Here is a 12,939-nt window from a genome sequence, read left to right as displayed (position 1 = left end):
TGATCCACCCGGACTAGTGCTCAGAGGCAGAGTGGTGGCTGAGGATGCAGTTGTAGACGTGCTACCAGTGCTCAGACTCTGTCCAGGAAGGCGCAAGGTAACTTCGTCGTCAGTTGCATCCTCCTCCACCGCATCTGTTGACCTCCTCGAGTGCCTGACTGTGGGTTGACAGTAGGTGGGATCTAGAACTCACCCTCAGACCGAGCCTCTTCTTGCCCTGACCGAATATTTAAATTATCATCCCAATCTGGTATCTGCGTCTCATCGTCATCAGTATGTTCCTCATTGTCTATAACCACAGGTGTTACAGTTTGTGAAAAAGGGTCAACATTATGCTCAGAAACTTGGTCCTCACGGCCTGAATCAGAGTCACAAAGGTTCTGGGCATCACTGCAGACCATTTCCTGGTCTGTACTCACTGTAGCTTGGGAGCAGACTTCTGATTCCCAGGCTATAGTGTGACTGAACAGCTCTGCAGACTCAGCCATCTCAGATCCACCATACTGTGCAGGGCGAATTGGAGACTTCAGACCTTAGAGTATGCAAGTGTGATTGGGCTGACAACTCAGAGGACTGGTGTTTTTTGGATGCGGTAGGTGAGGTGGCGAAGAGGGCACTTGTTGGACCACTTGAGATCCATTCAAGCATTTTCCTTTTTTGGCCATCATCTACCTTTGTTCCAATTGTTCATGTCCGTAAAAAAGGGAACACATCGGATTGTCCACGGTAAGTAGTAGACATCTTACTTTTGCTGGAAGATGGTCTATTTTCAGCAGATGTTAATGGAGCTTTGCCAACTTCCCCACGGACAAACCCTTTTTTTCCTTTTCCAACACGCCTCTTCCCCTTTCCACCAGCATCTCTCATTTTGCCACTCATTTTGATTGCGACAAGATTGTGCACTTAAAATGTGGTAGTAAAAATTGAGAGGTGGTGTAGATTTCAGCTGTGGTCTAGCTTTATTAACAGCAGACTAAACAACAATAATTATCCCTGACAATGCAACTACGGCCCTAAAACTAGCAGCATAGTTTGCTAGTATAATGGCTTAGTAACAATGAGTTTGAGTGTGCAATGCAGGCAGACATGCTGCAAATACCTTTGCACTAGTGGGACAATACAGAAGTCCAACAGCCACGTTTAGGATGCCACTAAGTTTCCTCAGTGTTTGCTAGTATAATGGCTTAGTAACAATGAGTTTAAGTGTGCAATGCAGGCAGACGTGCTGCAAATATCTTTGCACTGGTGGGACAATACAGAAGTCCAACAGCCACTTTTAGGATGCCACTATGTTTCCTCAGTGTTTGCTAGTATAATGGCTTAGTAACAAATGAGTTTGAGTGTGCCATGCAGGCAGACGTGCTGCAAATATCTTTGCACTAGTGGGACAATACAGAAGTCCAATAGCCACGTTTAGGATGTCACTAAGTTTCCTCAGTGTTTGCTAGTATAATGGCTTAGTAACAAATGAGTTTGAGTGTGCAATGCAGGCAGACGTGCTGCAAATATCTTTGAACTAGTGGGACAATACAGAAGTCCAACAGCCACGTTTAGGATGCCACAAAGTTTCCTCAGTGTTTGCTAGTATAATGGCTTAGTAACAATGAGTTTGAGTGTGCAATGCAGGCGGACGTGCTGCAAATATCTTTGCACTAGTGGGACAATACAGAAGTCCAACAGTCACGTTTAGGATGCCACTAAGTTTCCTCAGTGCTTGCTAGTATAATGGCTTAGTAACAAAAGAGTTTTAGTGTGCAATGCAGGCAGACGTGCTGCAAATATCTTTGCACTAGTGGGACGATACAGAAGTCCAACAGCCACGTTTAGGATGCCACTAAGTTTCCTCAGTGTTTTCTAGTATAATGGCTTAGTAACAATGAGTTTGAGTGTGCAATGCAGGCAGACGTGCTGCAAATATCTTTGCACTAGTGGGACAATACAGAAGTCCAACAGCCACTTTTAGGATGCCACTAAGTTTCCTCAGTGTTTGCTAGTATAATGGCTTAGTAACAATGAGTTTGAGTGTGCAATGCAGGCAGACGTGCTGCAAATATCTTTGCAGTAGTGGGACAATACAGAAGTCCAACAACCACGTTTAGGATGCCACTAAGTTTCCTCAGTGTTTGCTAGTAGAATGGCTTAGTAACAAATGAGTTTGAGTGTGCAATGCAGGCAGACGCGCTGCAAATATCTTTGCACTAGTGGGACAATACAGAAGTCCAACAGCCACGTTTAGGATGCCACTAAGTTTCCTCAGTGTTTGCTAGTATAATGGCTTAGTAACAATGAGTTTGAGTGTGCAATGCAGGCAGACGTGCTGCAAATATCTTTGCAGTAGTGGGACAATACAGAAGTCCAACAACCACGTTTAGGATGCCACTAAGTTTCCTCAGTGTTTGCTAGTAGAATGGCTTAGTAACAAATGAGTTTGAGTGTGCAATGCAGGCAGACGCGCTGCAAATATCTTTGCACTAGTGGGACAATACAGAAGTCCAACAGCCACTTTTAGGATGCCACTAAGTTTCCTCAGTGTTTGCTAGTATAATGGCTTAGTAACAAAAGAGTTTTAGTGTGCAATGCAGGCAGACGTGCTGCAAATATCTTTGCACTAGTGGGACAATACAGAAGTCCAACAGCCACGTTTAGGATGCCACAAAGTTTCCTCAGTGTTTGCTAGTATAATGGCTTCGTAACAAATGAGTTTGAGTGTGCAATGCAGGCAGACGTGTTGCAAAAATCTTTGCAGTAGTGGGACAATACAGAAGTCCAACAGCCACGTTTAGGATGCCACAAAGTTTCCTCAGTGTTTGCTAGTATAATAACTTAGTAACAATGAGTTTGAGTGTGCAATGCAGGCGGACGTGCTGCAAATATCTTTGCACTAGTGGGACAATACAGAAGTCCAACAGCCACGTTTAGGATGCCACTAAGTTTCCTTAGTGTTTGCTAGTATAATGGCTTAGTAACAAAAGAGTTTTAGTGTGCAATGCAGGCAGACGTGCTGCAAATATCTTTGCACTAGTGGGACAATACAGAAGTCCAACAGCCACGTTTAGGATGCCACTAAGTTTCCTCAGTGTTTGCTAGTATAATGGCTTAGTAACAATGAGTTTGAGTATGCAAAGGGCAGGAGGGTACAGTGGCAGGGTTGTGGGTCTCTGGGTAGAGGAAAGGAAGCCTCCTTTTCTATCCCTCTTAATGGGGAAATGCAGCGAGGAAATCCCTGACCTTAGCTACACAGACACCATCACCTTGGTTTACCAGAGACTTGTGTGTTTTACTAACTGTGAGTACACCAGCACCCTCTGCGGTCGCCATCCCCTGCACGTGCCAATCGGGTCCCGGGGCCACCATCCCTGCCCACGGAGAGGTTAACAACTTGCTGCGCAACATCTCCCCCGATGCGCCGTAACAGCAGCGGTGGTGTCCCACCTCACCACATACCGTGGGTGGCGTCACAAACTTACTACGGCCTAGACTGCACATCTACGTCCCCCCATTTATTCAGCGTGTCCGCAAGACCCCCGGGTCTGGAGACCCTCAAGCCACCCCCTGAAGACCCGGATCCAAGCAGCCCCGGCTGCTGGCACGGGGGCAGCACACATACGCTATCTAAAAAGACAAGTCTGCATGTTTTTCTTACTATCTGACATGAAATCAGAATAAACCTTTCCTGTTTTAGGTCCATTAGGATTACCAAAGTTATTTATATTTGCTACATGCCAGCATAATAAGAGAGAGAGAGAGAGAGAGAGAGAATGTTTTAGGCATTTTTATTACACTTTGCAAAGTCAAAAGTTTACATACACTAAGGGGTACATTGCACGTTGCGACATTGCTACTGCAATATCGTCGGGGTAAAATCGAAAGTGACGGACATCCGGTAACGACGTTGCAACGTGGAAAGCCTAGATGCGCCGAAAAACGATCGCAAAAGTGTCATAAATCGGCGATCTGTGTAGCTTCGGTCATTTTCATAATGTTGCACCAATAGGAGATATGATGTTTTTCCTCATTCCTGCAGCAGCACACATCGCTGTGTGTGAAGCCGCAGAAGCAAAGAACATCTCCTTACCTGCGTCCACCGGCTATGCGGAAGGAAGGAGGTGGGCGGGATGTTTACGTCCCGCTCATCTCCGCCCCTCCGCTTCTATTGGCCGCATGCCGTGTGACGTTGCTGTGACGCCGCACGAACCACCCCCTTAGGAAGGAGGCAGGTCGCCGGCCAGAGCAACGTCGCAGGGCAGGTATGTGCGTGTGAAACTGCCGTAGCGATAATGCTCGCTACGGCAGCTATCAAAGGATATTGCATGTGCGACTGGGGCGGGTGCTATCGCGCTCGGCATCGCTAGCATCTAAGAGTACTATGCCTTTAAACCATATGGGACAGCCCATATGATGTTGTCATGTCTTTGGAAGCATCTGGTTTATTAGCAACATCTAAGTTAATTAGAGACACTTGTGGATGTACTTTAATGCACACCTGAAACACACTGCTTCTTTGTGTAGCATCATGGGAAAGTCAAAAGAATTCAGCCTTGATCTCAGGAAGAGAATTGTGGACTTGCACAAGTCTGGTTCATCCTTGGGTGTAATTTCCAGATACTTGATGGTGTCTAATTTTTCTGTATAAACAATTATACACAAGTACAAACAAGATGGCAATGTCCAGCCATCATACTGCTCAGGAAGGAGACGGGTTCTGTGTACCAGAGATGAACACGCTTTGGTCAGACATGTGCATATCTACCCAAGAACAAAAAAAAAACCAAAAGACCTTATGATGGTACTGGTGGAAGCTGATAAGATTGTGTCATTATCCACAGTGGAAGGGGAACTGTATCAACATGAGCTGAAAGGACACTCTGCCAGGAAGAAGCCATTACTCCAAAAGAAATATAAAAAGTCAGATTAATATATGTAATGCACACAGGAAAAATGACCTTAATTTTTGGAGACATTTCCTGTGTTCTGCCGAAACTAAAATTGAATTATTTGGCCATAATAACCAATTACCATATTACCATCACATTTGGAGAAAAAGGGAGAATCTTTGAAGCATAAAAACACCATCACAACTGTTAAACACAGCTGTGGCAGCATCATGTTGTGGGGTTGTTTTGCTGCAGCATGGACTGGTGCATATCACAAAACAGATGGCCTTATGAGTAGAGATGAGCGATGTTCGAGGTTCGCCAATTTCATGTTCGAGTGATTTTGGGGGTGCTCGAGATCGAACTCGAGCTTTTTGCTAACAGCTTGACAGTTTGAGTTACGTTCGAGAACGGTTCGATCACCAAAAGCAGGGCTTTTTACAGCTACAGTTTGCAGGGAGCCATCACTGGCAGCCTGCAGTAAGCTGATAACCAATGTAAATATCGGGTATCCAAGCAAAGCGCTTTGGTTAGTAACCCAATATTTACCCTGATTACATGTGCAGGGAGCCGACACTTCCCCGCTCGTCTCCGCCCCCTCTTACACTCGGCATGTACACACATACATACACTCACACTCACCTGTCCCCAGCCATGCAGTCCCCAGCACTGACGCCCTCTGCACACATGGCCCCGCTCGGCTCCACCCACCTTGCACTCCGCACACATTACCCTGCTTGGCTCCACCCACCTCGCACTCCGCACACATTACCCCGCTAGGTTCCACCCACCTTGCACTCTGCACACACTACCCCGCTTAGCTCCACCCACCTCGCACTCTGCACACATGGCCCCGCTTGGCTCCACCCACCTTGCACTTTGCACATATTACCTCGCTTGACTCCACCCACCTTGCACTCTGCACACATTACCTGGCTTGGCTCGACCCACCTCGCACTCCGCACACATGGCCCGCTTGGCTCCACCCACCTTGCATTCCGCACATATTACCTCACTTGGCTCCACCCACCTCACACTCCGCACACATTACCCCGCTAGGCTCCACCCACATCGCACTCCACACACATTACCCTGCTTAACTCCACCCACCGAGCACTCTGCACACATTACCCTGCTTGGCTCCACCCACCTCGCACTTCGCACATATTACCCTGTTCTGCTTACCTGCGGTAATGAAGTCTCGCCCTCCTAACCTCAGCGCTGTCACTGTCACATGGCCGCTGCTTGTTACATCCCCTCCTCTCGCTGCCGACCCAAGACTGTGACTAGCGGTGACAGCAATACTGGGCTGTGAAGGCTGTGGTCATTGAAGTCAGTGACAGCTCTACTATTAGCAGTGCAGGAAATTGTCACCGCAGGTAATGTACCTCGCTCCTGAGAGCAGCACTTGTAATACCCTGCAGTGACCTGGGCTTACCTATTGATGTTAGCTCAGGTCACTGCATTGCTCTCCCAGCCAATGGGAAACATTCTGTTTTTCATTGACTGGGAGAGTGACTATGGTATTGATCGTCATTGGAACCCCTTGGATTAAAGCACACCTGGATTTGTTTTTCTTTCTAATAAATTGGTGGAAAAGGGAATGTGTTGAGGAGTGTTTTTTCAAATAAAAATTTGTTTGTCGTCTATTTTTTTTTTTATTACTGACTGGGTTTGTGATGTCGGGTATCTGATAGACGCCTGACCTCATGAACCCCAGGGCTTGACGCCAGGTGACATTACACATCTGTTATTAACCCCATATATTACCCCATTTGCCACCACACCAGGGCACGGGATGAGCTGGGGCGAAGATCCAGGATTGGCGCATCTAATGGATGTGCCACTTCTGGGGCAGCTGCGGCCTGCTATTTTTAGGCTGGGGAGAGTCCAATAACCATGGGCCTCCCTAGTCTGAGAATATCAGACCCCAGCTGTCCGCCTTACCTTGGCTCGTGATCTAATTTTGGGGGGACCCCCACGTGTTTTTTTTTTTTTAATGATTTATTTAATTTAAAATAACACCGTGGGGTGACCTCAGTTTTGGATTACCAGCCAAGGTGAAGCTGCCAGCTGTGGTCTGCAGGCTGCAGCCGTCTGCTTTACCCTAGCTGGCTATCAAAAATAGGGGGAACTCTACGTCATTTTTTTTAAAATTTATTTTTTAGCCTAAATACAAGGCTAAGCACCTTTTAGTGCCACATGAAAGGCACCAAAGGGTGTAAAATTACAAAATGCAAGAGAATGGTACATGATGTGTCTTTCTGCTATTATAATGACAGAAAAGACTGATATGAAGTGTACAAGCACAAGAAAATCACCAGAGCGCTCTAAGCAGTAGAAAATGGCACTGGAGTGAACATGTGACCGCCTCATGTAGGTTGAAGCTATGGATCCTGGGTAAATTTATGTTTTTTCCCTCCTTCAGATTTTTTGCAGTACGCAAAAAAAACGGAAGGTACACGGATGACAAACAGATGACATACAGACCGTATACGGAAAACAAACGGATGCCACATGGATGCACCCGTGAAAAAAACGGACCATTTTTTGCAGACAGCAAAAACAGATCGGTCGTGTGAATGTAGCCTTATTCTGATCTGCTGTTTATAAACAGTAGGCAGAAATAAGTGAATAGCGCCAGAAAATCTCCAAGGTTTCAGGGGGTAGCTGAGATCCTGGAGATTATGATTCAGGGCGGTTTTTCCGGTCCCCGTTCACGTGATCACCGATATACACCGTATACAGATGATCACGTTACAGTAAATGACAGCGCCGGTAAAAAATTATTTATCTCTCATATGGCATGAACAAACATGTCAGATGGGAGATAAATCTCCTCCCCAGTCCCCTCCAGTCCCCCGGTGTCGCCAAAGTGCCCCCCCCGACCCCCTCCCGGAAATCCAAGATGGCAGCGCGCACAGCAGCACGCCGGCCGCATTCACCCTCCTCCTTTGATTTCTGTTGCATGTGCCATGACACATGCGACAGAAAACTCCTTCCCAGGCCCTGTCAGGTCACCCCCTATAACCCCACCGATGTTCCACGGTGTCCCACGGTATGTGTGCAGCGTTGATCCTCCGCGGCCCCCTCCTTCACAATAGACGCTGCCGCATGCACAGGGCGGCTGTCAGCTCAGCTTCCTGTGTTCAGACACAGTGAGTGGCGGTAACCATGCATCTGTAAGCTACTGCAATGCCCTGCTCATGAGGTAAGGGACATAGTTAATCAGGAGAGCTACACTACATTTCCAAATGGAGGTATTTGATTTTATAGTTGCCCTGCTGAACGACTACCAAACATGAAAGTCCGTTATACGCCACAAGAAAACACATCTAAATAGCGAGCGCTGTTGTTTAGTATTCATTCAGCTGGATAACTGGACTTAAAGGGGTATTCCATCTCCAAGATCCCATCCCAAATATATAGTAGGTGTAATAGCAATAGTATCAGCAAATACCAATATTTTGGAAATGTAGAATAGTTCTCCTGATTAGGCAAGGCCTTACCTCATAAGCAGGGCATTGCAGCTTTGGTAGCAACAGTTACGACATGGACTCTGCTGCTGTGGACCCGGGGAGAGTGGGTGCAGATTCATTGCACCCACATTCCTGACATGGAGGGTGTGTACTTCTAGAAAATGGTGGATACGTTCCCTGACCGTGTCCCCCCATATTCTAGACGGTCCAAAGTCGTCATTGGACGCCCTTATTTTTTTTTCCTTACAATAAATTGGTGAAAAAGGGATTGTTTTGGGGAGTGTTTTTTTAATACTTTTTTTTGTCTATTTGTTTTCTTAGTACTGACAGTTTGTGATGTCGGGTATCTGATAGATGCCATAACATCACAAACTGCTGGGCTTGATGTCAGGTGACCTTACAGCTCGTATCAACCCCATTTATTACCCCGTTTGCCACTACACCAGGGCACGGGATGAGCTGGGGTGAAGCGCCAGGATTGGCGCATCTAGTGGATGCGCCACTTCTGGGGCGCCTGCGGCCTGCTATTTTTAGGCTGTGAAGTGCCAATAACTATGGACCTTCCCACCCTGAGAATACCAGACCACAGCTGTCCGCTTTACCTTGGCTGGTGATCCAATTTAGGGGGGACCCTACTTTTTTTTGTAATTATTATTATTTATAAAATAATTATAAAAAAGAGCCTGGGGTGACCTCCACATTGGATCCGTAACCACGGTAAAGCTGCCAGCTGTGGTTTTCAGGCTACAGCCGTCTGCTTTACCCTATCTGGCTATCAAAAATGTGGGGACCCAACGTCATTTTTTTTTTTAACTATTTTGTTAAATAAAAAAAATTAATGGGCTTCCCTGTATTTTGATTGCCAGCCAAGGTGATGCCAGGCAGATGGGGGTGGCAACCCGTAGCTGTCTGCTTTAACTGCGCTGAGAATCAAAAATACCGCAGGGCGCTACGTCATTTTTTTTAATGATTTCTTTTTACAGCACTGTGATGTCAGGCAATCAAAATACAGGGAAGCCCATTTTTTTTTGGTTATTTAAATAAATAATAAAAAAAAATATATGGGCTCCCGCTGCATTTTTTGTATTGCTAGATAAGGGTAATCCAAGCAGCTGCTGGCTGCTAACCCCCCACTGCTTGGTGTTACCTTCACTCTCAATGAAAAATCCAGGGAAGCATTTTTTATTTTTTTTCCCAAAAAACAAAAAAAAAAAAATGATGTAAGCTTTGCCATATTTTTTTATGTTAGCCAGGTACAGCAGGCAGGTACGGTTGCCCCCAACCCCCAGCTGCCTATTTGTACCCGGCTGGGAACTAAAAATTTAGGGAAGCCCTTTTTTTAATTATTTCATGAATTTCATGAAATAATTAAAAAAAAAATGACGTGGGCTGCGCCCCAATTTTGTGTCCAGCCAGGTACAACTAGGCAGCTGGGGATTGAAATCCGCAGCACAAGTTAGCCCGAGGTTTCTGGGCCCCACTGCTGCGAATTGCTGTCCGCAGCCGCCCCAGAAAATGGCACTTTCATAGAAGCGCCATCATCTGGTGCTGTATCCAACTCTTCCAGCTGCCCTGGTGATGGTGGCTTGCTAGGTAATTATGAGTTAATACTAGCTTTGTTTTACTAGCTAGTATTAAGCCAGAGGTTTTGTAATGTCAGGCACGTTTGACCCGGCCATTTAGAATCTCCATTAAGGGTTAAAAAAAAGACACCACACAGAGAAAAAATACTTTAATAGAAATAAATACACAGACACATTAGAGACTCCATGTTTATTACTCCCTGTCACCCCTCCACGATCCATGGTCTTCTGTCTTCTTTCTCCTTCAACCCATGCAGCTCTGATACATCAGGCTTCACTGCATGGGAGAAAGACGCTGCTGCCCCATGCAGAAATCACTCAGTGAGAGTGACCACAGGCTGACGGCTGTTAGCGGTGACTTCACCGCTCACAGCCGGGATGCCATAGCAACGGTGCTCCGATCTCGTGATTACCGGTGGCGCTATTCACCGGCTGTGACAGCAAGTCCTTGCATGTGGGCTGACTCTGTAAAGTCGTCCGTGTGCCAGAGCATGTCGCCGGTATACAGAGATACACAAATGATCACCGCATACTGGAGAGATGCACTGACAGGACCTAGGACAGGACATGACGTCTAGCCATGTGACCAGTCTGTAGCCAATGAGATAATAGACACGTGACTGGTCACATGCTATTTTGACGTCACGATAGGTCCTGTCATCACTGCTGGTTACCCGGAAGATGCAGCGATTACCGATGGAAATGTGGCGGGAGAGAGAGTGCAGGACGCATCACGGGCACCGGTAAGTGTTATGGCAATGTTTATTAACTGTATGTGTACATTTATAATGTGTTTTTATGTGTTTGTGATTGCCTCCCATTGTTTTCAATGGGATTGGAGAGGTTCGTCGAACGGTTCGTCGAAAAGGTTCGTCGAACGGGGCACCGTTCGACGAACCAAACCGAACTCGAACATTAGGGGGGTGGCTCATCTCTACTTATTATGAGGAAAGAAAATTATGTTGCAATACTGAAGTTCAACTGTGGAGAGAAAAGACAGGGCACCAGAGATGAGCAGCAACAATCACTGGTCTAAGGACTCAAACCGCTATTGTGGACATTGGACACCTGCCCCGGAGTTGCACACTCAAAAACAGATGGCAGTGCAAAATTTCAGATTAAAACAAGAAATGTGGGCTCCCGCAAATTGGATCAACAGCCATGGTACAGTGGACAGCTGTAGTCTGGTATTCCCAAACTAGGGAGGTTCACGGTTATTGGAAACTCCCCAGCCTTAAAATAGCAGGCCACAGCCACCCCAGAAGTGGCGCATCCATTTTGTACAGCGTGCTTTGCTGTTTAGATATCTCTGAAACCTTATAATACGTTGCATCATGCAGCTTTGCGTAGTGACTAAAAACACTTGCAAACAGGCTTTGTTGTTATCATTCTCTGTATACATGCCATTCTAATCTGAACTTGTTTGTGTGCCAAAGAAAAAGGAGAACATCTAATAGGGAACATGGCCGTGGTGGTGCAGCTGCTTCATGGCCAGGACAGGGTGGATTTGTGTCTGCTATTCTGCAAACTGAAACACCTTTCCCGCTGCACACAGGCCACAGGCTGGTATTCGTCATTTCTTAGGCCCAAGTACAGCTGCATGAGTAATGAAGCCAGAACAAGTTGAGGAAGTTTTAAATTATATGGTTACCAGTACCTCCAGTTGATTTGCATTGTCTTCCCCCCAGTTCACACATGAAAGCTCAGTGTTGTGTCCAAAGTACCATGGTCATCTTCCTTCCACCTCACCTTAATCAAATTCAGCCCGCAATGTGAGCTATAAGTCATGAAGCACTCACTTATGCTTTTCAATAACTCTGCTGGCTTGGGTCAAATGGCCCACTCACCTGGCCCTGCCCCAGAGGTGGAATAAACAGAGTGCACTGACACCTAACCACTTGTTGTGTTGGAGGATGAGTCCATGGGAGAGCTGGAGGACATGGCCTACGGATCACCACACCACAGCTCAGAGGATAATGAAACACAAGTGCCAACTGCTGTGCTAGCGACGTACATACAGTAGTTCCAATGAAGAGAAGGTGTTCAGGCAGATGAAACAGCTGCACAGAAAAAGAGGAAGCATGGGGCAAAAGCCCATGGATGGCCCATAGCCAGTAAGTTGGCTGCTACCAACTGTCTCGCCAGTTAAAACCTCCCAGTAAAGCCAGCTCAAAAAAGCGATGCAATGATGACAAAAGAGTGGTGGACTGCAGTCAAAGTCTGAAACAAGGGAAAAATCTTCTTAACCTGAGCACCACCTGCATGATGCGTCGTCTGATTTCAAAGCACAAAAAGTAGTGCAGTAGTTTCCTAAGAAATTAGGAAAGAACTTTGGCTGCTTCTGCTCCCACTTCCTCTGCGGTGTTTGTGTAACGCCTGCCTGGATCAACAGACTCAGGGGGGATATAATGGACAGACTAGAGGGAAGCCACTCACCAAGCAGGACCCCCAGAATCCTGAAACTCTTTAACCCCTATACAGGGATTTGGAATTACATAGGGCCCTGGAGATCACTACTTGTGGAAGGTTGCAGTCCGATGAGAGTAGTTGTCAGGCAGGGTCAAACCAGGAATAGCAGAACAGGGACAGAATCAACAGACAAGGACGTAATCAGAAAATGGAGCAGAGGTCAAATTCGGATCGGGCAGCGAGGTATAAAAACAGCAGGTAGAAAGGTAGTCAGAAAACACTCAGAAGTCAGCACACAGGAATCACAAAACAGAATAGGGTGGCCCAGAAGCCAGGAAATCAGAACTATCTCTGGCAGTGGTCATGTGACAGGAGGAGGAATAAGAAGGGTGTGGTGTCTTCCCATTGGCTGTAGCTGAACGCTGGCAACTTCAGCTGGAAGACACACGCCACCCACAGTCAGCCAGCAGTACTGCAGATCCCAAGATAACCAAGCCCGGTGGATGATCGGAGCCTGCACCCACCAGTGCCGATGGCATCGACTGCTCTCCCATCACCAGCACCATCCACGGCAGGAACACGGCATCGCCTGGC

This window comes from Anomaloglossus baeobatrachus, chromosome 2, assembly GCF_048569485.1.
Source record: "Anomaloglossus baeobatrachus isolate aAnoBae1 chromosome 2, aAnoBae1.hap1, whole genome shotgun sequence".
NCBI lineage: Eukaryota > Metazoa > Chordata > Amphibia > Anura > Aromobatidae > Anomaloglossus > Anomaloglossus baeobatrachus.
The sequence above is the reverse complement of the archived record's forward strand: the minus strand, read 5'-3'. Positions refer to the sequence as shown.